The sequence below is a fragment of the Fukomys damarensis genome, unplaced genomic scaffold (assembly GCF_012274545.1).
Source record: "Fukomys damarensis isolate Sample0158 unplaced genomic scaffold, DMR_v1.0_HiC HiC_scaffold_9, whole genome shotgun sequence".
NCBI lineage: Eukaryota > Metazoa > Chordata > Mammalia > Rodentia > Bathyergidae > Fukomys > Fukomys damarensis.
Window position 1 is genome coordinate 18,622,653 of NW_022900921.1, and position 27,119 is coordinate 18,649,771.

Consider the following 27,119-nt stretch of genomic DNA (forward strand, 5'->3'; position numbering starts at 1 on the left):
CAAAATAGATGAGATTAATAGTGACTTTAAAGATCACGTGTATGTTGATAGCTCCAGTATTCTATCTCAAGCCCAGTCTGACCCTTAGACTTACACATCCAAGTTCATTCTTGATGGTCTGATTTGTGTACTGCATGGAATTAGCAACTTTTGATATGCTCATTTATCCATCGATATCTTAGCATTTTAGTTAAAATGAATCATTTCTCCTTGATTCCAATCATGTCCCAATAGCCAAGACTGAGTTTCTGGATTTGCCAAAAGACAAGGACCACAAGGCGTGGTGGTACGTACCTATACCTCCAGCCCTTGGGAGGCTGAGGCAGGAGGATTAGCATCAGTGTGAGGCCAGCTTGGGTTACATGGTGAGTTCAAGAGCAGCCTGAAGTACAGAGTGACACCCTGTCTCAAAAACAAAAGCAAACAAACAAACAAACCACAATGACTTACCTTGTAATTTAATAAGTGTAAAAATTGCTATGAGTAACCACTTGGGAAAATTTTAGGGAATAGCATCATTTCTTCATTAAAACAATAAAACATGCAGTATCTTACAGAGCCAGTGCTAAGGTCACAGGGGTGAAAATATTCCGTATCTCAGGCTTCACGGAGTTTATGTTCTAGTGCAGACAACAGTGGAAGGAAGAAAAAATGCACATACGAACATCAGACATAATACCAGGCACTGGACGTTAGCTGGCATCAGAAAAGATATCATGAAGCAAGAAGATTGAATCAAAGAAGGAAATAAAAAACCATTAACTGTTGATGTGATAATTCTTTCAATCAGATTATATTTTTACAAGACAAAGAAGAAACAAACTGAGTTTATCATGATCCACCGTGTGTTACTAGCTGTCATGCTTCAGGCTTTAACAAGCTGCTGTTGCTTAGTTCCACAATGTGGACTTCTGCGCTGCAGACTGAGGTCCAGCCACATACCAGTACAATTAATTTAAAATTTCATTTATCTCTTTAATTGCCAGAATGAGGTAGGTAAGGTCACCACGAATTTAGATACTAGATAGTGTCGTATCACTTTTTCCTTTGCAATAATCATCCGTGTATTTTTATTGATAATTAGCCAACTTCTATTATTTAGCAGTTTGTAATTACCCAGTAGCTTGGAGTAATCATTTTGTCATCCCTAACAGCAGTCCATGAAGTTATTGGTAATCTGTGCCTTATGTGCTATCTAGAAAATATTAAATTTTCCATATATATATACGTATATATATATATATGTGTACATATTTTCAAAGAATTTATGTAACTATATCTCACTTCCTTTTAAGGGTCTTATACTAAACATTTCAATCTTTGAACAAATCTTATGACTATATAAATACTGATTTATGATAAATAATATATTTATAATAAATAATATAAATAAATACTTTATTTCCTATTAGATAATTTTTCAATATGGAAACACAGTTATTTATTTTGGCAAAATTCAAACTTTAGATACCACTGTAATTATGCATGCTTGTCTTGTGGCACAAGATTTTGCTAAAATAAAAATCCAGTTGTACATACTGTTTAATTTTTATTTTAAGTCTTGACTTTGTATAATAAATATATATTATGATTTAAGTGTAATTTTTTAAAAAACAGTCCATACAGTGAAATCAGTTGATGTACTTAAGGTTCAGGTGCAATGATTCTAATATCCAGACTCAGAATAACTTTGAAATGAAGGTTATTAGGAACTTATTTTGTGTTACTTCGGAGTCATATTTCAGGGAGTTCTTCTAATTTGGAAACATCTTCTGTGCATCACAATTTTATTAGGTCTTCCTGACTCATCTGTGTCCCTCCAGGCCTCAGTGTGCTTTGGGCACAGGGGGAGAAAATAGATTAGTTAATCCAAAGGATTGCTATAAAAGATGCCCATTCCTGCTCAATTAGTTTTCTTCTCTTTTTTCTTTCCTTTTTTTGTGTGCGTGTGTGTGTGTGTGTGTGTGTGTGTATGTATTAGGGATCAAATTTGGGATCTTGTGCTTGCAAGGTAGGCAGCGGAACCACTGTGCTAAATCCCCAGCCCTGGTTAGCTTTCTTTATATGCTTTCAACAGTAAAATTTTCTAGAAATACAAGAATACCTTTTCCTTAATATTATGTTACATATACAGAATATATCTTAGTGATACAAATTCACCATGAGCTTGTCCCTTGCAGAAATAAGCAGATAATACACAGACACTATGAGATTCTCAGTCTGTCAAAGCCAGTACTCTACACGTAAAAGCAACACACACTTCTAGGTGGCTGTTGATGTCGGATAAAAGATTTCAGAGCAGAACCGACCCGCTCATTGGATTATTAAGTCTTTCTTGTGTCCCCAGACCCTTAGAGCTCTCTTTGTCATCAGCCACTTCTGTCATTTAGAGGCCTTATTTTGTGTGTTGTCAGCAGACCCCAAGCGAATTGGTGAATTGGCCTATCCGGGGAAGAGAAGGAAGCCCCCCAAAGGCCCTTTTTGCCTTTGCAAACTGGTGGTTTCCAAGTAGTTTTCTGGTGTTTGGAAACACTGTGTAGTAAGTCGGGGAAGAGGCAGCTGTGCTTTGGCCCACACGAGGTAATTTGCAGACACATTTTAATTGCCTTTTAGGGAGCATGAAGGAGTTCCAAATAGTCTAATGAGTTCCAGCAAACACCTGTGAAATGCTTTTAGACGGCCATGTAATACTGAAATTAAGAATGTAATGCAGCACTTGGAGGCATGGTGTTTTTCCCCCCTCTACTGAAAAAGATAGAGAGAGATGTTTAAAGACCCGTTGTCTGTAGTTGGTTTTCCACTCACCAAATGAGACTTTGCCTTTTAACTCTGGGACTCATAATGCCCTCGGTAATATTTGATAAAATCTTCATGTCCGACTTTGCGTAAACAAATGGAGATTTGTGCTCAGTAAATTCAAACGAGGACATCATACCTTTATAAGTCTAAAGCTGTATGCTTATAAGTGAATAAGCAGTAGTACTGAGGGGGGAGATCTGAAACTGAAAAAATCCTAATAATGTGATGAAAAGTGGAGAATGTGAAAGATGTGTTATATTTTTTTTCTCCCTTCCTTCTCTCTTTTTTTCATTCTTTCTTTCCTTGCAGATTTCTTGACTCCTTGCTGCCTTCTGCCCTCCCTGCTTCTCTTCCCTTCCTTTTCTCTCCCTTCCTTTTCTCTCTTCTTTCCTTCCGTTCTTCCAGTGGCCCCTTGTCAATGTAATTGAAAATATTATAAAGAGGAATGACATCTTATTCTTCCTGTCTGCATTTGGGAGTAAATGATCTGCAACAGAAGGGCAATTAGTATAATTTAGAGACTCAGAGAAAAGATAAAATTTCAAATAGTATGCTCTTAGTCCATCTTCAGAGTCCTATTGTAATGTTGTGTGTGTGTCCGTGGGTTTACCACTATCTAACTGCATTACTTTGCGTTTTGGGAAATCATATCTATCTTTGAAATTTGTGTGCATTCTTCCAAAAGACGTTATACTTTTGATATATTTGATAGAAAATATTACAATACAGTAACCAAAAAAATTAAATGCCTAAAATGAAATCATAGAACAGTTGTTCTTCTTTGGGGACAGTTTTTATTATTATAATTGAAGGATATATCAATAGTAATGCATGAAGCTATAATCCACTTTCTGGATATATCTGTGACAATATATGAAGCTATAACTCAGTGCATCTTCATAATGTGCTAATGCGATGGTAGTTGTACATTCTTCTCTGCTGGATGTTTTCACTATTATAGGTAATGCTGGTATTATCTATTCCTATGAAAAGTGTTTAACTTATTTAGGGTGGAATTTGTAAACAGCAAATTATAGGAACCTTCAACTTGGGTAAATTTTGCTATATTTTTCTTCAAAGTGGTTATATGCCAATTTTCTTTATAATAAGTAGTGGATAAATATTCCTATTAATCTTGATCCTATTGACATTAATACTTCCAATTCTTGGGATCATCAATTATTTTCAGCTTTGTCTTTCTAAAGATAGGAAATCCTAATTTGATTTGTTTTGTATTTCTGAAAACGAGTAAGTTTCTGAACTAGGAAGTTTTCCTTATGTATCACTTCTTTAAATAGATCTCTGCAAATTGTCTTTATTAATATTCGTTAACACTCTATAGTTTCTTTAATTTTTCAGTGGATTTCTAGGAGTCTATTTGGATCACAAAAATTTTTAGTTATAGGCATTATAAATATTATCTCTAACTCATTTTTAAAGTTTGCTTATGGTTAATTTGATACACAGATGACTTAAAATCTAATTATTTATGGTTTACCTTTTGATTTCTTCTTTTAGAAAGAATTTTATACTCTGGAAAAATAATAGTGAAATTTCAGCATTTCTTCTAAAAGTAGTGAAGGCAAGATCCCAATAATGAATGAAACTGTACTGTATACCTAAAATGGACCAATAAATTCAATGAGGAAAAAAAATAAAAGTAATGATGGCTTTTTTGTGTGTTTTAAACATTTAATCTATTTGGAGTTTTGAAATGAGTATGCTTGTTGTGACTTAAGTATCTGTGTCTTTCCTTTGTGGTTATACTGTCCTATTTATCTAGGGGCACTGCTGGTATACATTAAGTTTCTGTAGTTGCATCCTTCTAGAGAAGAGGTATCTAATGCAAGAGTCCAGTGGTCAAAGTAGCTATTTGCACTCAGATTTAATTAGAATTAAGGAAAATATGACATTCACTTATATTTTATAGCAGGGACCCAATAGCCACGTCCTAAATCACTGCTCTCTGGGTTAACACAGTTGTAGAACATTTCCCTTGTCACAGAGTGACCCGGGGTGCTCAGGCTCACTAGAGAAATAAGCAGTCACCATTAGCTCAAATCTTTACTTTCTCCTGACTCTGTCCCTGCTCTCAGCGCACTGTATCTTAATTGGCATGTTGTTTCAATTATGTTAATATCTAAAAGGGCAAATCCTTCTTCCTTATTTTCTTTATTATTTTGTTCCTCTAAGTAATATACTGTGTTACATTTAGGGAATTTGGTTTGAAATTCAATGACGTTGTACAAAAGTTTAGGAATAATTTATATATCTTCTTGGATTTCCAATATTTGGACTGTGTATTTCTTTTCATTAATTTAAGATTTCTTTTTCAAACTTTTTATAATTTTCTCCAGAAATATGTAGATTTTGGTAGCTTTAATGGTGAGTGCCTTAAAGTTTTTGTTACTACTGCAATCTATATTTTTCTTTTCTTTTGACTATTTGTGGCTGATTTATAATAAAATATTTGATTTTTACATTTTTATCTTACTCAGAAACCTCATTGAACTCTAATTAGATTTTTCTTTCTGTTAATTTTTTTTCAAGTTTTCAATGGAAACAGTCTGAGTATTTGTTAAGGTCAATTTTGTATCTCCCATTGTAATTGTTATAACAATTCTTATTTATTTATTTATACTTTAGTAAGACTTCTAGTACCATGTAAACTAGATTACCCTGGAAATGAGATTTGAAGTTGTGTTGTAGATTTTTTATTAGATTCAGAAATTTTCTTATTTGTTTTTAAAGTATAAATTGCTTTTAAATTCTTCCAAAATAATTTTAATATATATGTTTTTATTATGTCAATTATTTATGCTAAATAATTTAATCTAAACAGTACATGTTTGATACTAAATTATTTTAGGTATACCTGAAAAATATAAGATTTGGTCATATATATTATGCCAAAGGATTGATTCTTCCAATATTTTCAGATGCTATTCTATACCTAAAATGCATACTTGATCTGTATTCATCCTTTATCAATCCACCGTTCTGTGTCCTGTCTTGAAGTTATGTTTAATCAAGTGCATTTATTTGATTTGTGGCAGACCTTGAATATACTATATCTTTGTCATTTTCTAGGAGGACTTGTGTTGCAGTTAACAGGCCCTGGGTGTTGTTAGAAATTGTTTCCTGAACTATGCTGCATTTTTCAGTGTGTGTGTGTGTGTGTGTCTGTGTGTGTGTGTGTTTTGTACTGGGGATCGAACTCGGTTCTCTGCATTTGCAAGGCAGACAATGGAACCACTGAGCTAAATCCCCGGACCTTCAATTTGTTTTCAATTTGCTAGGTAAATATCCTTCAGAGTTAACAGTCTTCTGAAGCATTTTATTTCTTTATCCAGTTTTTGTAAGTTAAACTATTATAGGAAATTATTTTCTCTAATACTGTGCTTTTATTTTCTGCTATATTTATTTTCCCCAAAATAAATATCCTAATAATATTCATTTTATCTTTTGCTTCTTCATTTTACTGGTTTGTCAGACATGTGTTTATTTTATTAGTCTTTATAAAGAATCAGCTCTTTCTTTGCCTTTATTTTATTTTTTGTTAATTTCTTTATATTTGCTTTATTTAGTTCTGGATTTATTCTTTTGTCTGTTTTCCAGTTTCTCCACATGGGAAAGTGCTTATCTTTTACAGCCTTCCTTTTTAGTGTAAAGTTAAGCTTCTGTTTTTTTAATGATTTGTGTTTGATTTCATCTCTTAATTGTTACGCTATTGTTCACTTCCAAATATTTTATAATTCTATTTTGATTGCTCTCTCAAGCCATAATACATTTATTATATGTTGAATTCTCAAAATGTTTTTGAAGAATTACTTTTTCCCAACCAAGATTTTATCTTTTTATAGAATGTTATTAATGTGACTATAGTTGTTCATGTGCTATTATTAATTATTAATGTTATGTGATTATAAATGAGATGAAATTTCATGGCTGAGAATAAATATATTTTTTCTAAATATAAATTCCAGGTGCATTTGAGTTGAGTGTCTCTTATTTAATATTTGATGATCATATTATTATAGTTCATCAAATTTAGCTGGGTTAATAGACTGCTGAAATATTTCCTATCCTTACTAGATATTTTTTCTTTTCTTGTTCTGTGTCATAAATGAATTAAAAGTAGAACTGTGTTAAAATCTCCTAGTATGATTGTAAATTTGTCAACTTTTATGTATTTTGTTTATATTTTGAGGCTATGTTACTAGATTTACACAATTTACCGTTATTAGATTTACACAATATTATCATCTAGTAAAATTGACTATCATTATAGAGTAGCACTGTTTATTTCTAATTCATTTATATCTATTAGTAATGTTTTTAGCATTTTAGTTTATTGGCTTGCTGTTAAGATAGTTATAGGGTTTCACTTGTCTGGTATTTATATGCTAAATAATAATTTTTCGGTCTTATAGGCAATCTTTCTGTATTCCCCTCTACCTTATATACATTGCAGACTATATACTCTTCATTTGTTGTGTGTGCGTTAGTTCCCCGTGATGATCTCTGTATTTTAGCTATTGATTTAATTTCCATTTATAGTTATTGTGATTGTTTATGATTAGATGATTTATTTTTGTCACCACTTTTTATGTTATTTTCCCCCATTAATGTGCTTTTCTTTCTTATTGTTGAGTTAAAAAATTCACTCCTGTCTCTATCCAAATGATTTCAAGGCTAAATACATGGCCAAATATACCTTGTGTTGGAAAAATAATAGTGAACAAGGCAAAATTCCTGCCTGTACAGTCCTTACTGTGTAGACATAATAATAGACAATAAACACGTAAGGAATGACCAGATACTGCTTTCCAAGGTGGTGAAAGCCAAGGAAAAACTAAAACAGGAAACTATGAATAAATAAAATGATGCATGGTCACCTAATTCAAGACTTTAAAAGCAAAGAGGCTTTGGTTCTTTCCAGTGAAAATCGCAAAATTAAGGCTAAAGCATAGACATGGAGTTGGCAACTCATTCTGTTCTAATATGAGTCAGAGACTTTATAGTTTCTTTCACATTTCCTTAATTTCCTCGCATTAACAACATGAAAATACCATCCATTCAGTCCTTTTGTTCTCTTCAACATTTTGTAAGGAGTGTGAATGACTCCTCTATGTCAGTGTTCTTTAAGAAAGATTATTAGTCACTATCTTTTATTCAGTTTCTGTAATTTCAAAAGCTGCATATTAGATTTCACAAAATATGCCTCTAGTACGTATCACAGGAAAACCCTGTGTACTAATGAGATTACACCAATAATTATGATAAATCACTTGAAATGTTTATATTTAGATATTTTGATTTAAAATGGAAATTTCACATAGGTCATTCTTATTTAAGGTTTAAATACACTTGTAATATTTAATTATTGCTCTGTAATTATATATTGGCATTGGTAGAAAATTTTGGCTTGAATTTTTAAATGCTGTATATTTTAATTTGCGTGTCCTGCCTTATTTGTGCAGTGTAACTTCTTCCCCATCAAGCATCCAGGAGCATCACTTGTTGGTAGGTTAGAAAAGTAAATATGAACATAAAATGCACAGCAAATGCTATCATCTTAACAGACACAAATATAAGTTTGACATTTCATATTTTGTCATTTGATCTTGCCAGATTGATTTATGACAGACAATAAAGTTGTCAAAGGCTTTTTGTTGTTGGCACTGTTTTAGTTTTCAAATTATGAGAAAGCAAGTTTTGCTATACAGAGAAATGACAGTAGTTCTTTGACTGATATGAATGAAATGACGGTTCCTTCTGTGAATAAAGCCTGGTGCTATGAAACTAGGATGTCACTCTTTCTTTGGCAATGAAAACTTCCATTAAAAACCACCTTCACTTGATTGGTGAGTTGAGGCCATTGACATTGATGGTTATAACTGATATGTACTGACTTATTACTGACATGTTATTGGCCTTTTGTTGACTCTTTTTACTTTTTCACCTTCTCCTTTTAGTTTCTTGCCTTGCCTATTTGATTTGCTCTGTTGGGCCTCATGGTGTTGTTACCTTCATTGTCTTTTTCTAGGATCTTGTTTAGAATTCTTTGCAGTGCTGGTTTGGTATTCATGTGGTTTCTCAGGTGTTCTTTGTCGTGGAAGTGTCTTATTTCCCCCTCCATTTTGAAAGAGAGTTTCGCAGGATACATCAGTCTAGGTTGGAGGTAGTTCTCTTTTAGTACTTGAAATATCTCCTTCCAGGCTCTCCTTGCCCCAAGGGTTTGTGTTGAAAAGTGTGCTTTGATTCTGATGGGCTTTCCTTTATATGTGATTTGTTTCTTTTCTCTTACTGCTTGTAGTATTTTGTTCTTCTGTTGGATTTCTGGGATCTTGATTATTATATGTCTAGGTGTAGATTCTTTTTTGATTGTAGCTAGTTGGGGTCCTATATGCCTCAGTTATCTGAATGTCAAATTTTTCTCCTCTGTTTGGGAAGTTTTCTGTCATTAATTCTGCGAACAGCTTTTTAAAGTCATTTGTATTTTCTCCTGCTACTTCGTGTATTCCTATCAATCTTATGTTATTCTTCTTTGCATCATCTAGGAGTTGTTGGATCGATTTCTCATGATCCCCTACTGTTTTTAAGAGACCACTCTTCTCATGGTCACTGACTGCAATCTTATCTTCTATATCTAAATGTCTATCTTCGCATTCTTTTATTCTCCTGCGTATGCTTCCTATGGAGTATTTAATCTCCTGGATATCTGTTTGAATCTGTTTTATGGATTCCATTTCTTTCCGATGTTGGGCGTTTATTGTTTCCATTTCTTTCTTAGGCTGGGCCTTCATGGCTTCTATCATGGTCCTGAGCTCATCTATTTTTTTGTTAGTTTCTGCTCTAGAGTCTCGAATAGTGACTTCCATTTTGCTCACTGTCTCTATGGTTATCTAGGAAATTATTTCTGTTTTGAATTTTTCTAGAGCCTGATTGACCTGTTTTGTTACTTCCTGTGCTTTGAGTTCAGGGTGTCCTGGTGGTTCACTATCGGCCTTTTCATCCTCATTTGCGCTACTGTTTGCCATTGGTGAACTGGAAGTCTGTCCTTGTGTCTTGCTTAAATGTTTTCTCATTTTAATTTTTGTTTTCGGGCTGTCCTTGGTTTAATCTCTGGGTTATTACTCAAATCTTCCTGATATAGTTGTGCCCTAGCTTCTGGATCTCTAACGAGCCACAGACATTCTCATCTTCATAACATCAGAGAAACAGCTCATCAAATCAACCGCAATGCTTTATCCCAACTGATAAAATCAGCAACACATTAAGATGAAGCACAACTTGGACACTGACCACCTTTGGTAGTCACTAGTCTATCACCCTTAAATCATTTTAATTAAATTGAAATCAAGAAGCAGTCCAGAACATGTCTGCAGTGAACAAAATTTCAGTATACTGTATTTACCATTTAATTTCTCAGACAGAGCTAGGATGCAAGTCCCCTGGTCTCAGTTAGCTGATGCCTGAACCCCATGATGCTGACTGACCTCAGGCTGCAAGGCCCAGATTGAGTTCCCCAACCTTCTGAATGGTTGAACTCCACAACATTCTATTACAGGTTTCCCACACCCTTTCTTTAAAGATGTTCAAAGTTGGGAACTCAAAAAATACCCTTTATGACCACCTCTGCCTCTGCAGAGTGGGTGCAAAGACTGGCACAGTCAGGAGGTCTGAGAGTGCGTGGTGGGGGGGACCCTTATGGGGATTCAGGGGCACCTGCACGGCTACCTTCCCGACGCTTGAGCGATGGTGGCTGGCAAAATGGAATAAGAAGCAAAATCCAACAATATGTTGTATACAAGAAACACACCTAGTGCAAAAAGAAGCCCATAGACTGAAAGTGAAAAGATAGAAAACAATTCTCCATGTGACAGGAGCCCAGACCAAAACAGGGATAGCAATCTTATTGGCAGACAAAGTAAATTTCAAATGAAAACTGATTCTAGTATTATTGATGTAGGATGGTACTGTATCATACCTCTATGAATGTAAAATATCTTATACCTGCTTTATGACACGTAGTAGCGACCATGCTTTATCAGAGCTACATTTAATGATATTACTCTAGAATGTGCTCTTTCCAGATGACGATTAAGATGCTAATAAAAAAAATGGTGCCAGGTACCACAACAGCTTTTCTGGATATTATTCTTGTCTTTGTTTTTTTGTTGTTGTTTGTTTGTTTTGTTTTGTTTTGTTAATGGAATGTGCTGAATGTCTATAATTTTGTTCAGATGACTGCAATGACTGCAGAACCTGGAAAAGCTGTTGCTGCTATCAGTGCATAACATGCTGCTATTATTAGTCTTTTTATATAAATATAAATATATATATATACATATACATATATATATATATGTATATGTATATATATATATTTATATTTATATAAAAAGACTAATAATAGCAGCATGTTATGCACTGATAGCAGCAACAGCTTTTCCAGGTTCTGCAGTCATTGCAGTCATCTGAACAAAATTATAGACATTCAGCACATTCCATTAACAAAACAAAACAAAACAAACAAACAACAACAAAAAAACAAAGACAAGAATAATATCCAGAAAAGCTGTTGTGGTACCTGGCACCATTTTTTTTATTAGCATCTTAATCGTCATCTGGAAAGAGCACATTCTAGAGTAATATCATTAAATGTAGCTCTTCCAGAATTAAGGATTATTTTGATGTTACATCATTGCCTTTTCTCTTTTACTTTCCTTTTTAGTTTTATTTTAGGATTCCCTATTTTTAATGTTCATACAGAGATTTCTTTAACTGAAATACCGGATAATTTCTTTAGTGTGAAAAACTATAATAGTACACAGGATCCTAAGGAGATAATTAATAATGTGAAATAGGAAGTAAAGGGCTAAAGGTGTAGGGAAAGTGGGGAAGTGTGGGGGAAAGGTAATAAGGGAGAGGAAAAAAATATGAGAAACTGAAAAAATGGAAATAAAGTGTTTGTAAATGAGGAGGGGAGGAGGGGGTGAAGAGAGGGCAGGGACAAGGGGAAAAAAAGAGAATCAAGACCTATTATGTAAATGTACAAGATCACAATGATGAATGTAACTGTATCGTAAACCTAGATTGTACCAATAAACTCAATAAAAAGAAAAAAAAAAAAAACACCTCCGCAACACATTTCTGTATCATGTATAGTCCTTTTGGCTACCAGGGACACATCTGTTTAGAAAATGGGAAAATAAGGAAAGGATTAGTTCAACATAGATTCAGTAAAATAAAATCTATTTGTCCTTCAAAGGGAAAATTTGAAACTTTCATGCTCTCTAATCTCTTTAATCGAGTAACATTGTGTAACTCTATTTTAGGTGAACACAAAGTAGTTATTTCATTTTTGTCTCTTGAAATCAAATTGAGTTTAAGCACGGGAGATATTTTATGTTTGTCACACAATAAACAAACGAATGAATGAATGAGGAAGCTTCTGTGAATCACTTTTGCTAGCCATCTTTTACTGGAAACAAAATATCCTAATAGAAGAAGTGAAGGTCCCATTGTAGGTGTCTGTTAGAGAAATCAGGATACATTTATCACCCACATAATGACTGGATTGTTACTGTTTTACTTGAAGCCACCCAGTTATCTAGCACAGGTAATATAAATACCGAGAAATGAGTATAACATTTTGAATATAATGAACAAGAGCTTTTGATTCCTAAAGACCAGGAAGAAGATGCTCAGAAGCAATTATGGTGGGAAATCTGGACAAAATTAAATTGTCTTTGCAACGGAGGTTAACAATATGGTAATATTCATCCTGTAATTTATTGCAATAAAATTACTTGCCTTTCAGCCTGGAATTGCGTTAGAAAATTCTTCCAACACTACCCTCAAAAAAAGAAGTGAGTATTAGGCATATGAAATTAAAAGGCTACTGTTATTTTGTACTGCTAAAGTAATGGTGAGGTTGGTAATAAAGAAAAGAAATGTAGTTATTTCACTCACTCCAGAAGAAATTGCATCTATCCAGGAGTATAGTTCAGTGGTGCACAGCACCTTCCTAGAAAACCCAAAGTCCTAAGTTCAATCCCTAGTACTGGAAAAAAATAAAACAGTAAATTACATCTTGCAGCCCTGAAAATTTTCTCTGAGCTTAATCAGCATGAAGAATTCTGATTCTTATGTTCTGGACAATTCTTTCTCAGTGATTACATTGTGCCCATGTCCATTTTTCCTTAGAATTTTCAAGAAGTATACTGTATTTCCTCATTTATCATTTAAATAAAGTTTTTTTTCTGTGTTACTTCATTAAAAATAGGTGGTTTATACCCTATGATTTTTACCATAGTAGCTTTGCAAACAATAGGAGACAGGAGTTGCATTAAAACAGTCAATAAATGCTAGCAGTATTAGTGTATTAAAAATTCCTGCTGTTTCTTAACAGCGCATAAACTTTAGTACAGCCCTAAGTTTTGAATTATTAGCATCAACGTATATATATAGTACTTTCATAATTTATTTAATTTTACAGTATTGTAGTTTCCTAGCTTTTACTTTCCTGTTTTGTTCATATACTTTACATAAGAACTTACTATATTAAGAAGGCAATAAAAATTAACTTATAGTTAATTACATAATGCTCTTTTAGTGTTCTTTATTTCTCCAGAAATTCTCATGTTTCTTCCTCAGATAACATTCCTTCTGCCAGTACAAATAATTTTTTTCTTTGCTTTGTTTTGTAAATAGTACTGTTTGTGACAAAGTCTCACTTTCATTCGTGTGAAAATGTTTATATCTTACCCTAGTTTTTAAAAAATAATTTTTGCTTGGTATGGAGAAGTAACTTGATACTTTCCTTTAGTTCTTATCGTTGGTCATTCCATTGCCAGCTAGCTTACATAGTTTTTCCTGAAAAGTCATCTCAACTGTTGATTTCTTATTTTAAAATAGGAATTTTTCAGTCCCCAGCCATGGTTAGTTTAATTGTGTGCATGAGTGTGTGTGTGTGTGTGTGTGTGTGTTTGTGTGTTAGTTTTTAAACTAGCTTACATAGTTTTTCCTGAAAAGTCATCTCAACTGTTGATTTCTTATTTTAAAATAGGAATTCTTCAGTCCCCAGCCATGGTTAGTTTAATTGTGTACATGAGTGTGTGTGTGTGTGTGTGTGTTTGTGTGTTAGTTTTTAAACTTTTATTTATTAAATAGTTTTAAATTATGGCTTGATGTGTTCTTCAATTTTGGCAAAAAAAAAGTTTCCAGCGTCTGTGTTAGTAGAATTATGTGCAAAATTTTGTTAGAAGACATTTCTGTGAGAGAAAATTCCAATGATCTAAGAATCAATAATTGTTAGCATGTAATTCAGGTCTGACCCTAAGTAAAGAGGAGGAAGAAGGAAGAAAGTTTGGGCAGAAGCATCGTAGTCTTCAATGAAGCAGTAAGGAATGTGGACCAAGGTTATGTGGCCCTCTGTGACTCATGATTACCTAGATAAAAGTTTTCTACTCAAGAAATGCCTACCTTAGGATTCATACTGGACAATGTAATCAGGAGCAGCCCATAGGAACTGTGGTCTTGATGATATATTTCACAGGAATTGTAAGCCCATTATACCCCTGATTTTCAAAAGCTATAAGTTGTGTCTTATGTCCCCAGTGATATCTCTTCAAATACTAATGTTTCATTCTGTGTTTGGCATGCTCTAGTGGGCTCTCATTAATACCTTGTTCTTGGCACTCACAATCTTGAAGAATTCCTCCACTTTGAGCACAGATGTTCCATAATGACTTTTTTTTCTAATGACTAGTGCACATGAATAATAATGGCAGGTAATTTCATAGGTTAGATTGGAAATAGACAACGGCTTTGGTAATGCGCCCTCACATTTATCCTCTCTTGTACATACACGCTCTTGCATGCTCTCTGCTACTGCCTCTCCCTCTCCCTCTTTTTCTCCTCATGTGCACTTTAGAGAAACCAGCTATTATGATATGAGTAGCTTTTTGGAGAGGCCTCAGTCACAGGGAACTGAACAACGCCTCCAGAAAATACCTAGAAAAATACAGTTTTTTAGTTCAGAAGACTTTGAGGGATAAAATCCTCCCAATAGTCATGCAAGTGAATTTGAAAATAAACCCTTTTTCAGTCAAGTTTTCATAGAAGACTGTAGATGTATCTCTCGGTATGACTGAAAATAAATGAGAGATCTTCAAATGAAGACAGTCAACTAATCTCTGCCCAGATTTCACACCCATAGAAACTGTGAGATAATATATATTAAGCCATAAAGTGTTATCATAATCTGTTAGAGTACTAGCTAGCCAGCCTTCTCTCTTCTCTATTTGGGACTCCATTTATACATAAAGCATGCCTTTCACACATGTCCTATGTATTTCTTTCTTTTTTAATCACCCACAGTTTTTCTCCTTTGTTTCAATATAAATGTATTCTATGGATCATATGTCAATTAGCTTTCTTCTGCCATCTGTCATCCAATACTGGATATTTCATATTAGAGTTTGTACTTTCCACCTGAAACTTTTATGTTTTACTTACAAGCAAATATATCTACGTTTTATCTAATTTTTAGACATGCAAATCTTATTAATTTTGAGTTAGTAATTCTGAGTCACTTGTTGCGTTTCTTTTGTCTTGCCCCTGTTTTAGTTACTTTTCTCACACTGAGAACCGTTTATCATAGCTCATAGTCTGCAGAGGTTTCTGTCCATAGTTGGCTGGCTCGGAGGCAGGTGGGTATGGCAGAGGGCATGGCAGAGTAGAAACACTCTATGGCAAAGCAGGGCAGGCAGAAGACAGCAAATAAAAGTAAGCAACAGCAGCAGCCTGTCTCTCCCTTTTATCCTTTCCAAGCTACTTGCATTTTGGGTGGTGCCACTCATACCCAGGGTGAGCCTTCCATTATCCATATGCAGAAGAATGCCAAACTAGTCAGTAGACTAATTTAGCTACTACGTGCCCTTAATCCCAGTATCACACACTCTAATCCAGCCACCTGTGAAACTTCTCACCTATGGCATGAGGCTTTTAGGGCACATCTAGACACAAGCCATCACATGCTAGCCTCTATTTGATCACTTGTTTCTATGATACACTTGTTAATGTTTTCAAAATGTCGTTATATACTTCTTTAAATATAGCATAAAAATGAGCCCCTTTGTCATTGGCAATACCCACTACTTGGCAAAAGCTAATCTTCTTATTAGGTATCTCTAAAATGATAGTGTGTCTTGATTGGCCTAGTTGTAGTAATCACTGCCTGAGTTAATTGAATCAAATGTTATAATTCTAATGCACAAGAGGTAGAATGTAACGGATGTTTCTATAAACTAATGGGCAACATTTAAGTTATTATTTATAATGTAACAAATATATGGCATATTAAAGTTTGTATTTTTTTAAAAAATAAATTGCCAGTATAGTAGAAAGAATGCAAGATACCAAAATATCTGCATCCTGGTCATACCTCTAATACTATTTGTTCTGTGTCCTTATATAATATATAACTCTTTTGTGTGTTTTTGTCATCTGTACCATTACATGAGCTTTTGCATATCTTTCATAAATATTAGTGAAAGTGATTTTATGAGATAAAAATAATGCTTTAATAGTCAAATCAAACTACGAAGGTAATGAAGGAGCACGGTTGTAAGTAAGGGATTGAGTAGTTATGTAGTTATTTTTAGCATGCTTGGTTCATACACTATGTTCTTGGCAAATTATCACATTAATGAATGCTTTAGTTTTCAAATCTCTATAAGGAGTATATTAATATCTCTGTCCTAGAATTTTTCAAATAAATGAAATGATTCATGCAACTAGAAAAATGCCTAAAACTTCAAAGAACTCAAAAGTTTAAATTATTTCCATTATCATTGTTGTCATTCTTGTGTACTAAATATTTTTTAGGACTGAGAAACTCATGAATGTATTTACTGTTTTAAAAACGATTTTCTAAGTGAACCATTGTGGAAATTGAGTATCTTTACACTTCTTCATTGATTTTATTATTCCAATGTGGGGAAAAAAAAATGCCTTGACCAGGCTGTGAGGAAAAGGTAAAATGAGTTGTGCTACATATTGTGATGATAACATAACCAAGCTCGTGTCTACTGTTAGTTATTCCACCCTCAGACATATGCCCTGTAATGGATAACAACAGTAAATAGACGCTTACTCCCGAGAAAGACTGGTCTTTCTAAACTATTACAAATAAATGCTCAGTTGTCCATCATAAATTCTTTGCCTTTTCCTAGTGAGATGTCCACAACAGCACAGTACCTGCCGTTGATTACCTAATTACGCAATCATTCCAGCAGTAAATCAGTGCAACATCTGTGACCCTATATGTCCCTGCAGTGGCCCCCTCCGTCTCTTCCTCTGGAGCTTCACTGAGGCGGTTCTCCTGACATAATATATTCATTATCCATTAGATCTGGCACACGCTCGGCGGTGCTCAATTACGATACAATCGAGCGAAGGGTCTGGTGTCGGCCAATGTAATGACTTTCTGATTATCTGTCTTTAAATGATGAATGAAATGAAAATGTACCGCTCAAACCAAATATAAGATTGTTAGGATGCCAAATGAAAATTGCACATAGCCTCCTTTATGGCAGAATGGCAGGCGCCTGCTTTTATTCAGTAAAGCTCTGTGTAGATAGTTCTCTAATCGTTTCTACCTTTCATTTCTAAGATGACTGTGAATGCATTGAACCTAAATTTTAAGTTGATATTTTGGGGTCATCGAAATACCTTTTGAATGAAAGTTTAATTCATAGGAACTTTCAAATACTTTTTTCTTTCTAACCTTCTTTCAAAAACTGACCTCTTGGTAATAGATTTATTGCTTCTAGTGTGTCACCTGGATCAGATTATTTTTTGAGCTGTTTTTGTTTCATGGAGAGCTGTAAAATAATTAAGCAGATTGATACATAAATGGGAATTTTAAAAAACATGCCAGGATTATAAGTAAGTGGGAGACTCAAAAACATTTTGTTGTTCAAATAATTATGAAGCAGGTGTTTGATAGTACAGTCATTTCTGTTTCTGTTTACATCTTTAGTTATTATTCTGTTAATTATAATTGGAAATCCAATAAAGCTTCATATTGGAACACTCACAAATCTGACTTAAATTACAGCTTCTCAATTTATTCCCTTAAATAAAACACATTGGACTTTTGATTATAAAATAATTTTAAAAATCCTTTCCCCTTCCGAACTCTTTAAACCATGTATAATAATTGAGCCTTTTGAAAGACACAGACAAGAAAGAAATATAGTGATATTAATTTCCCATGTCCCAACAAGGCTTACACATCTTGGTTGTATATTTGGGACAATTCCATAGTGACCCCATCCTTCTATAGATGCATAAGCTCCAGGCAAATCCTTGCCACACTCTGCTTCATTAATATAAGGAAGTTAGGGGAAATATGAGATATTCTGATTTAAAATTTCTATAATAAATTTCTGATTTATTTTCTTGCTTAAATTTCCATATTTGAGGTGCTGATCTAATATTTGATCTTAAGAACATGTAGTTTATTTGGGTCTTATTTAACTGGCGCAAAGAGAGTCTCTGTTAACCTCAGGTATAGAGAAAAGATGATAGCCCCAAAACCATTAACAATAATTTGAGTGTTGATCCTCTATATTTCCTCTATATTTGTTTCAGATTTAAATGTACTCCACAGTGAAGAAATGTGCTTGAGGGCCAGGGATTTAGCTCAGGGGTTCGGTGGCCTGCCTTGCAAGCGCAAGGACCCGAGTTCAATCCTGGGTTTGTGACATGTTCACATTCATAGGATTATAGGTGACTTCTGATTTTTTTATTGCAAAGAAAGACTGCCCTATATATTGGTAAAGGCAATGAGATCTTTTAGGTAAAGTAAAAAATGAGGAAAATGTGCCTCCAAGGGCATTGTTTAAATAAGCTTACTAATTAATTAAATGCTTCTCAACATACTTGATTGGTGAACTCTAACAAGAATCTGATGATCTTATAGTTTATACAAGAAGGAAAGGTAAATAAGTTTTTTTTAAATTTTGTATCTAACAGATTCCAAACTATTTAAATGGAGATATATTGAAATTTCTAGATAAATGTCAATTAATTTGAAAGTCATTGACTAGTTTTCATTTCATATTTGCTTATTTATTTAAACAATATTTGAAGAGTATACTGATTTTTATATAACTTATGTAACAAAAGTATAAACTTTTTTGCTTTATAAAGCCATATTTTTACCATATATGTTTTTAAAAGAGTATAGATTTATATATATAGGATCAATTTCACTGTCTCTCACTCAATTTACTATGGCTAGAAAATAAATATAAAACATACTCATCAAAATCCTGAATATTTATTTCTTTTAATCAAAAGACTCCAATTATATCAATAGGTAAGTTAATAATATCAATACACTATCCATGGTTATGTCAATTTTAGCTTTACCTAGAATAGAATAAACCACCATTATTCCCGAAATTTATCTGCAACTATTAAACAGTGTCAGTTTAGCCTGTGGCTTAATAATCTTCAGTTTTGTATGTATACCACATAATCTTTATGCATTAGAGTAGAAAATGTAGGCTCCTGATCATAGAAAAAGTTATTTCAATGTCATCAGTCAGAGCTTTAGCATTTAGGACAATTATTAGAAGTCCTCTACACATTGAGGGATGAGGCCAAAGAGTTCTGTTAGAGAACCTGAATGTTTCATAAGGGAAGTAGGATGTGCCCAGTTTTTCCTCCAAAGGGGGCTAACACCTCTTTCTTCCAAGACTCTAGAGAATCCGCCCTTTAACCTGAGCAGAAAATCATACAAACACACACATACATTCCAAAGCAAAAGCATGCTCCAAAATGAAGACATATGAGATCACTTAATAATTGTCTCCCAACTTCTATACTTTGTTTACTATAAAATACTACTATTGCCTTATGTTGTTTTAGAAGCTAAAATGCTTCTAAACAAAATTGTTTTAAGTTTAATTGTCATTGATGTGTAATAATTGTAGGTGTTTATAGACTGCGTGTGACTTTTCAATATGGATACAATTGTGTACTGCTCCAATAAGCACACTTAGTATTTCAGTTTTCTCATCATTTCATGTGGAGCTTTCATCTGCTCTCCTCTTATTCTTCATATAATATATAATAAGTACATTGTAGAACATAAAAAATTACTCCTATCTGATATATTCTGGTATGAATAATCCAGACTCATTCTTGGCTGCTTCCCTCACCTCTCTGTCAACTAACAATTACTGTTTAACTCTCTTTTTAGACCATTAATTTTAGCTTCCACATATGAGAAGAAATACGAAGTATTTGTGCCTCGCCTCAACCACCATTTCTATCCATTTTTCTTCAAAAGAGAGGATTCCATTCTTTTTGTGGCTTAATAATCTTCAGTTATGTATGTATACCACATAATCTTTATTAATCCATCACTGGAGATTTACATTGATTCTGTATCTTGGCTACTTGTGAATAGAGCTGCCAAAAAATATGGTGGAGAGTAGTTATGTATTTGATGGGCTGATTTCACTGATTTCAATCCTCTGGATTATCTTTCTGAAGTGGGATAGCTGGATTCATTGGGCAGATGAATTTTTAGTTTCCTTTTGAGGAACCTCCGTATTATACTCCATAATGGCTATACTAATTAATTAATTGCACTAGTACATTATTTTTTCTTTGTGTCCTTGTCTGCGTTTGTTCTTTTTAAATTTTTTTCATAATAGCTGTTCTGACTGGGAGGAGATGATATGTCATTATGATTTTGATTTGTTTTTCTTGAAGCAATTGTCCAATGTGAGACCAGGCAGAAAGAAGCTGCAGAGAAATGAGCACAAAAATGGCTTTATGTGAACCTAATAGTATTTTTGACTAAGTACTAAACCTACTCAATGGCAGATGTCAACTAAAGAGCTCTAAGCTAAATAAACCTTCCAGAGAATGCACCACATTCAAAGATCTTGGTGTTCTGACCAATACAAATACAGAGATTTGCTGCCCATCCTGACTTTTCAGTTGTTACCCACAAATGGATCTACCTAGTTGTAATACAACTTTAGATCCAAAATAAAGATTATTCTATGCCCTCCTTAGCAAAACTTAAACCCATGCCTCAAAAGAATCAAGTGAAACTGTTAGTAAATTAAGTAGCGTACTAAATAAGTCTCAAGAATCATTCAGATTCTTAACCATACAACATTCAATTGTGTACCATTTATTAAGTAATCACTAGGCATGCAAAAGGCAAGATGCTGTGATCTATATAGAGAAAACTAGGAACAGAGGAGAGAGTTCAAAAGGATGAAGTACTCAATAAAAATATGTAAGTGATGAGATGTATAAATTGTCACATAAATTTAAAATAGATATATCTACAAGTGAAAAATGTAATGAAAAGAATGATAGATATAATGCAGCATACAAAATGAATGAATGTAGAATATCAGTATTTAAAAAAAATTAAAAATATAAGAATACAAACATAATATTTTCAGTGAAAAATCATGCTGGGTAGTTTTCAGGAGTTGTAGAATATCAGTATTTAAAAAAAATTAAAAATATAAGAATACAAACATAATATTTTCAGTGAAAAATCATGCTGGGTAGGCTTTTCAGGAGTTTGTATACTATAACAGAAAGCATTAGTAACTCAAAGAGAGGGCAGCAAACTTTCCAGTAGGAAGGACAAGAAGAGAAAGGTCAGAAAAATGAAAGGCTAAGACAGAACAAAGCATGGATAACGCAAAAATGAATCTGAGAGAAAAGTCAAGCAATGTAACACACGTGTAATTGAAGTGCCAGAAAATTGGTAGAGAAACGTAACCAATTCTATAACCCTGAAAAGATAAAGAAAAATGAAAAATTTCCAACATCTGATAAAAAAATAATAATTCAGGATGGCAGAAAGATAGAAATTCCAAATAGAACAAGTAAAAAAACTCACTTTGTAAAACATAGGCAAATTAATGAAAATTAATTAGAAAGAAAGAAATTATAAGAAGTTATCCGAGGAGCAGCAAACCACAACATACATGAGAAGTAACGCCAGATAGAAGACAATGGGATAATGTTTTGAAAGTGAGATCAACCTTGAATTCTGTGTCTCATAAAAATACCATTAAAAATGAAGGCCAAATAAAGACATTCTCAAATAAATAAAACTCAAATTTTTAAAACCTCCACTACACATTTCTATGAAAAAAGGTTGAAATCATTTAGGCTGAAGGAAAAGGACTTAAAGCCACCATTATAGTGTGAAATAGTATCTACGTAGCTTAATAAATGATTTGTACTCTTCCTTGTAAAATGTATTTAAAGGGTAATTAGTTATTTTGAAGCAAAGACACAAATGCATTTTGTGGCTTACAATATATGCATATATAGAACACATTGTGACAAAGAAAGGTGAGGGTATGAGTGGGATGACGCAAATGTAGGGTCAGTCTTCATCCATTAGTGCTGTAACATTAACATATAGTGAACTGTTAAGTAAAGATGCATACTGCAGTCCCTAGAGTAACGACTGAAAAGCAGAACACTGGGTTACAGCTAAAAAGCCGATAGAGGAGATAAAAATGGATTGCTAAACTTCTTTAATGAAGCTTCCTGCCTCCTCTCTAGGGGAAAAACTGTAACAAACACGGACAACAGCATAGGCATCTTAAAGTGTTGGTGCTGGAGTATGGGTAAATTTGATGTTTTTCTCTTTTATTTCAGGGGCAGAGAGAAGTTTGAGTTTGTGTGTTTTTTACTTACTGTTTGTCTCATATTTTCTGTGAGATTCACTTAATAGAGCCAGTCTTACTACAGTCTTGGAACCTGCCTGTACGAATGAATCCATCAGGCAAGTTGGCTATGAAGAAAAAGTTGAAAGATAAATGGACAGAATTTACAGCAGGGTGTGCTCCCTCAAATCTTGAGCATATATTTCAATGTCCGGCCCCCCATGATGATAAATACAACTTAAATTTTACTCTTGAATTTTGTTAAAGCAAATACAATTGCCATATCTTCTTTCTTTCGATGATTAATCTGACCAGATGTCTCATATATTTGCGTGTTCACTTGAAGTGCTTGATAGAGTACTCCATACAAAAAATTGAGTGTATCATCCATGTGGAACAGTCCCTTGGTTACAATTTTCCAGACATACAAATTGGCTGTCTTCACTGTTTTGTCTAGTGCGTTATATGTTTGTTACATGCTTTCTTTTTCATTATTTTTTTTCTTTTCAGAGTTCATTTACTATATTAGCCAATATATATATAGTTATGAAATAGTCTTGAAATAGTAAGAGCAAGAAAAATGCAAATGCATTTCTTGAAAGAAAATAGTGGCCCAGAAGCTTAACTGTCAGGAAAACCTGAGTTGGCATATGACTAAGCCAAAATCTTGCTGTAGTCATAGTTTTTCGTGTTCTAAATCCCAAGAAACAGAGTCCTGAGATGACCGACACCCCTGAGAAAAGAGTGACCTTGATATGATTTCTCGTTGTGGAAAGAGCTTTGTTCAGGTATGTGGCCACAAACATCGGTGAAAGATTAAGCATAGAGTTTGTGTAATTGGACAACTAGCAGATTCACATAGAGGGTGGATTAGATAATCAGCTAGTGAGAATCACCACTTCATAACACACTATGCCTTTCGCAAGAGGAAGTGAGGAAAGGCTAGACAGAGACGGGGCCGGCAGAAAACATCCCAGGCCGTGCGGTGTTGCCTACCACAGAAAGGCGATGAGACCGTTGCTGCCAAGTGTCAACAGAGTATTTTGGTGTGGGTTTGTTTTGTTTTGGTGATAGTGGAGATCGAACCCAGAGGATGCTGAGCAACAACCCCAGCCCCCTTTTACTTATCTATTTTTGACATTTTGAGACAGAGACTTTCTAAATTGCCCAAGCCAGACTTGAACTTGGATTCTCCCACCTATCCTAAGAGTCTTCTTTATGGCGCTCGCTTTTTTTTTTTTTGCCAAGTGAACAGATAGCCGTAGCAGGATATCTCTCTGTTTAGATAATCTCAGAAAAGTTAACTTTAGCCCTCTGGGGAGTTCTGCCTGTTATAGAAAGGACAACACAACTCCCCACCGCACCCCCACACACCTCTTGGTCTTCCTGCCAATATTAGCTTTCTAACTGTGCTGGATACAATTTGATGAGCCACTTAAGATTTCCCCTGCTTTAGAAAATAAACTTATTTGTGTTTTCTTTCCTTTTCATTTAATTGCCCTCTCCTCTCTTCTTTCTGTATTCCTAGTGAATCTATTTTCTGACCCTATCACATTGCCAGTAAATTGAAACAAGCCATAGTATGTGGATATTTGGGAGTTCAGGATCAATTAGGTTCTTTTTCAGGTTGTTTGAGTTTGTAATTATTTTTCATCTTTTTACTGAATGAGTATTTTTAAGACCACATGATGTAAAATGTTATTTAATGTTTTGAATTTATTCCAATAATATATTGTGAATAGTAAGGATATAGTTAAATTCTTAGTCCCAAAGAGAGACTTCAATAAAAATCCCAAATTCTTTTTAATTAACATAATACTTACAATTTACTCCCACTCCCAGTGCAAGAACTCTGAACAGAAAATTGAATCTGTTGTCATTGATAATATCTGTATGATCAGCATTTCTTCTTTATTTCTGATTTATCAAAATTGTTTAGGATTTTTCATACTCATTTTTATATCAAATACATAATTAGGTGACCGAGTCTATTTTTATGGGAACGTGTATTTATTGGATTTATGTGAGTTATCTTTAAGTCAATAACCTGAGGATTACACCAGTGTTCTGCTAAGTTTTCTGAGTCACATGCTCTGAAACACGCACACAAAGACACGCATTCTCTCAGTACACACACACTCTGGAAGTAGCGTCATAATATCAATTAAAATCTTTTCTGCCTCCACAGAAAACCTACTCATGCTGGCTTTATAACTTGAGAATCTGAAAGAAGTGCGGAGGTGCTGGCTCTCTGGCTCTCAGTGTGGTTTTTCCTGCGATACTGATGGCCCTGTTATGATTATGAGCACAGAGATAAGGTTGCTGTAGTTTTCTCTGCGTTGCCTAGGTTGGCCTCAGGGAAATTTGGTGTCCAGTTTAGGATCAAGTGTCGAACTCAAATAGAAAAGAATAATATTACTCTTATGACAGAAAAATAGATAATGTGAAACCTGACAGAAACTCATGTTTAAATTTCATGATTACATGATTAAAAGATGGTCCTGGATATTGGCCAAAAGAAAAATCCTCAAAGGATTCTAAGCCAGCGATCTCACAGAGACTTGTTATGGATTCCCACGGTGACGGCTCTGGGTGTGAACGTGCTAGAAACATGGAAAGCATCTCATTTTAGTAGGAAGTCCTATACTCTAGGGAGTCACCAGTATGATCCACCTTTTACTGAAGAAATATCATTCTATAAAATGACATGATTAATTTCATTAGGAAGAGGTACAAATTGGGAAGCAAGCTATGACCCTTGCCTTATTTCAACCAAAAATGATGCAAGCTATACAACATGCTAAAAAAGAAACTGAAAGTAGAGGATAAAATATATAAAGTCTGTTTTAATGGTAAATACATTAAAGTTATTGCTATATTATTTAGGTTTTCTGCAAATTCCAGCAGTGGCTATATGGTTATCTTCAAATGCAAGAGAGAGAGAGAGAGAGTGTAACTATCTATTAAGCTACCAGATTCATGAATTCTTAGATTGAATTTTCCCTTCCTATTGTAGTCTTCCAATTAGAGAATCATTACTAGATTTCATACACAGAAAATATGGCAAGTAATTCGACTAACATGGCTCAACACACTTCCATTTACAGAAGAACAGCGGAACAGTTAGACTCATTTAATTTTAGAGCAGCAAGTACAACTATTCAAAAAACTTTCAGTGTAGTGTGGATAAAGTCTGCTAAAATAAAAAATATTTTTAAAAAATATGTAATTAAATGAGTTAATTGGTACTGCCATATTAATTTACATCTGTCAGATCTATGATCAGATGGACGCCACAGAAGCTAAATGTAATGTGATTCCACGGAGACTCTTATTTTAAAAATATGTATTGTTTGTTTTTCAGTTTCGCCTATTTTGTTCACGTGTGAAATAAATATGCAGGGGAAAAGCAACCCTAAAAAATTAATCCAATGAAAATATGTGCTGTTCCTTGGCTTCTTGTAAACTAAAAACTAGCAACTGATTTCTAGAAATTCAGATATAATCAAACATGTGATAGGAAGCAGCAATAGTTCTGGCCCATAAAATGGAAAGTCTTAGAAGACAGTGAAGACGCAGGATACAGTGAAAATGTATGAAGAGCTAAAAGATGTGAGGAAAACAGAAAAAAAAGTGTAAGCCCCAGTTTAAAGTACTTCAATACTTAAAATGGAGACATTGTATAAAGACATCCAGTATATCTAATTTAACTTACTAATCCATCACTTTTCTCCTTTAAAATTGTCACATGTATTCCAATTGTTATCAAGCTTGCCTCGATCAAAAATTCTTTGTCTTCTAAATAACTTCCAATGCCTTCATCACATCCTGTTCATTGTCTGCAAGAATGGTAAGTGAACTAAATACCACAGTTAAAGGGGGAAGGATTATTCGGATGATAAATCCGAATTCAACTAAACATTGTCTATAATACATGAATTTAAATACAAAGACATAGAAAGACTACAAGTCAAACCATGGAAAAATTACACTGTGCATAACATAAGCAAAAGAAATCTGGTACAGCTAATTTAACATCCAACATATTGAATTTGAAAACAAAGACTATTGCAATAAATAAAAGAATTATTTGGGCCGGGGATTTAGCTCAGTGGTTTGGTGGCCTCCCTTACAAGCGCAAGGACCCAAGTTCAATCCCTGGTACCAAAAAATAAATAAATAAAAGAATTATTCAATAATAAGGAAAAGAATATTTCCTCAGAAAGACACAGCATTCTGTAATGCGTATGTACCTAACAAGTGAACCTGAATAGTGAAGAGACAAAACTAATAAAGTCAATAGAAAGTATAGACAAATTTGCAGGATAAATTCATTTTTCATTAAATATGAAGCAGAAAATAAAAATTGGTGAGGCTTTTTGTCATATAAGCATAGTAGCAACCAACTGCGCATAGTTTACATGTATATAATATAAAACTCAAAGACTAGGAATATGTTTTATTTTCAGTACAGATAACACATAAAGACTTTTCTTAACCGCATAAGGGCCGGGGATTTGGCTCAGTGTTTCTTCCACATGCCTCGCAAGCATTAGGGCCCAAGTTCATATTTTA

General features: G+C 33.9%; 1 long non-coding RNA gene across 2 annotated transcripts in view; it reads left to right on the plus strand.

Moving 5' to 3' along the window:
* The window catches only part of LOC104860897, a 54,306-nt gene extending 31,546 nt beyond the window's left edge, over positions 1 to 22,760 (plus strand). Inside the window, exons 2-4 of one of the 2 annotated variants that reach the window (XR_779846.1) lie at positions 12,629 to 12,677; positions 20,087 to 20,218; positions 22,537 to 22,760. This is a non-coding gene — a long non-coding RNA (uncharacterized LOC104860897). The remainder of the gene's footprint in view (positions 1 to 12,628; positions 12,678 to 20,086; positions 20,219 to 22,536) is intronic. The other variant, XR_779845.1, reaches the window with a different exon arrangement.
* The last annotated feature ends 4,359 nt before the right edge of the window (positions 22,761 to 27,119 follow it).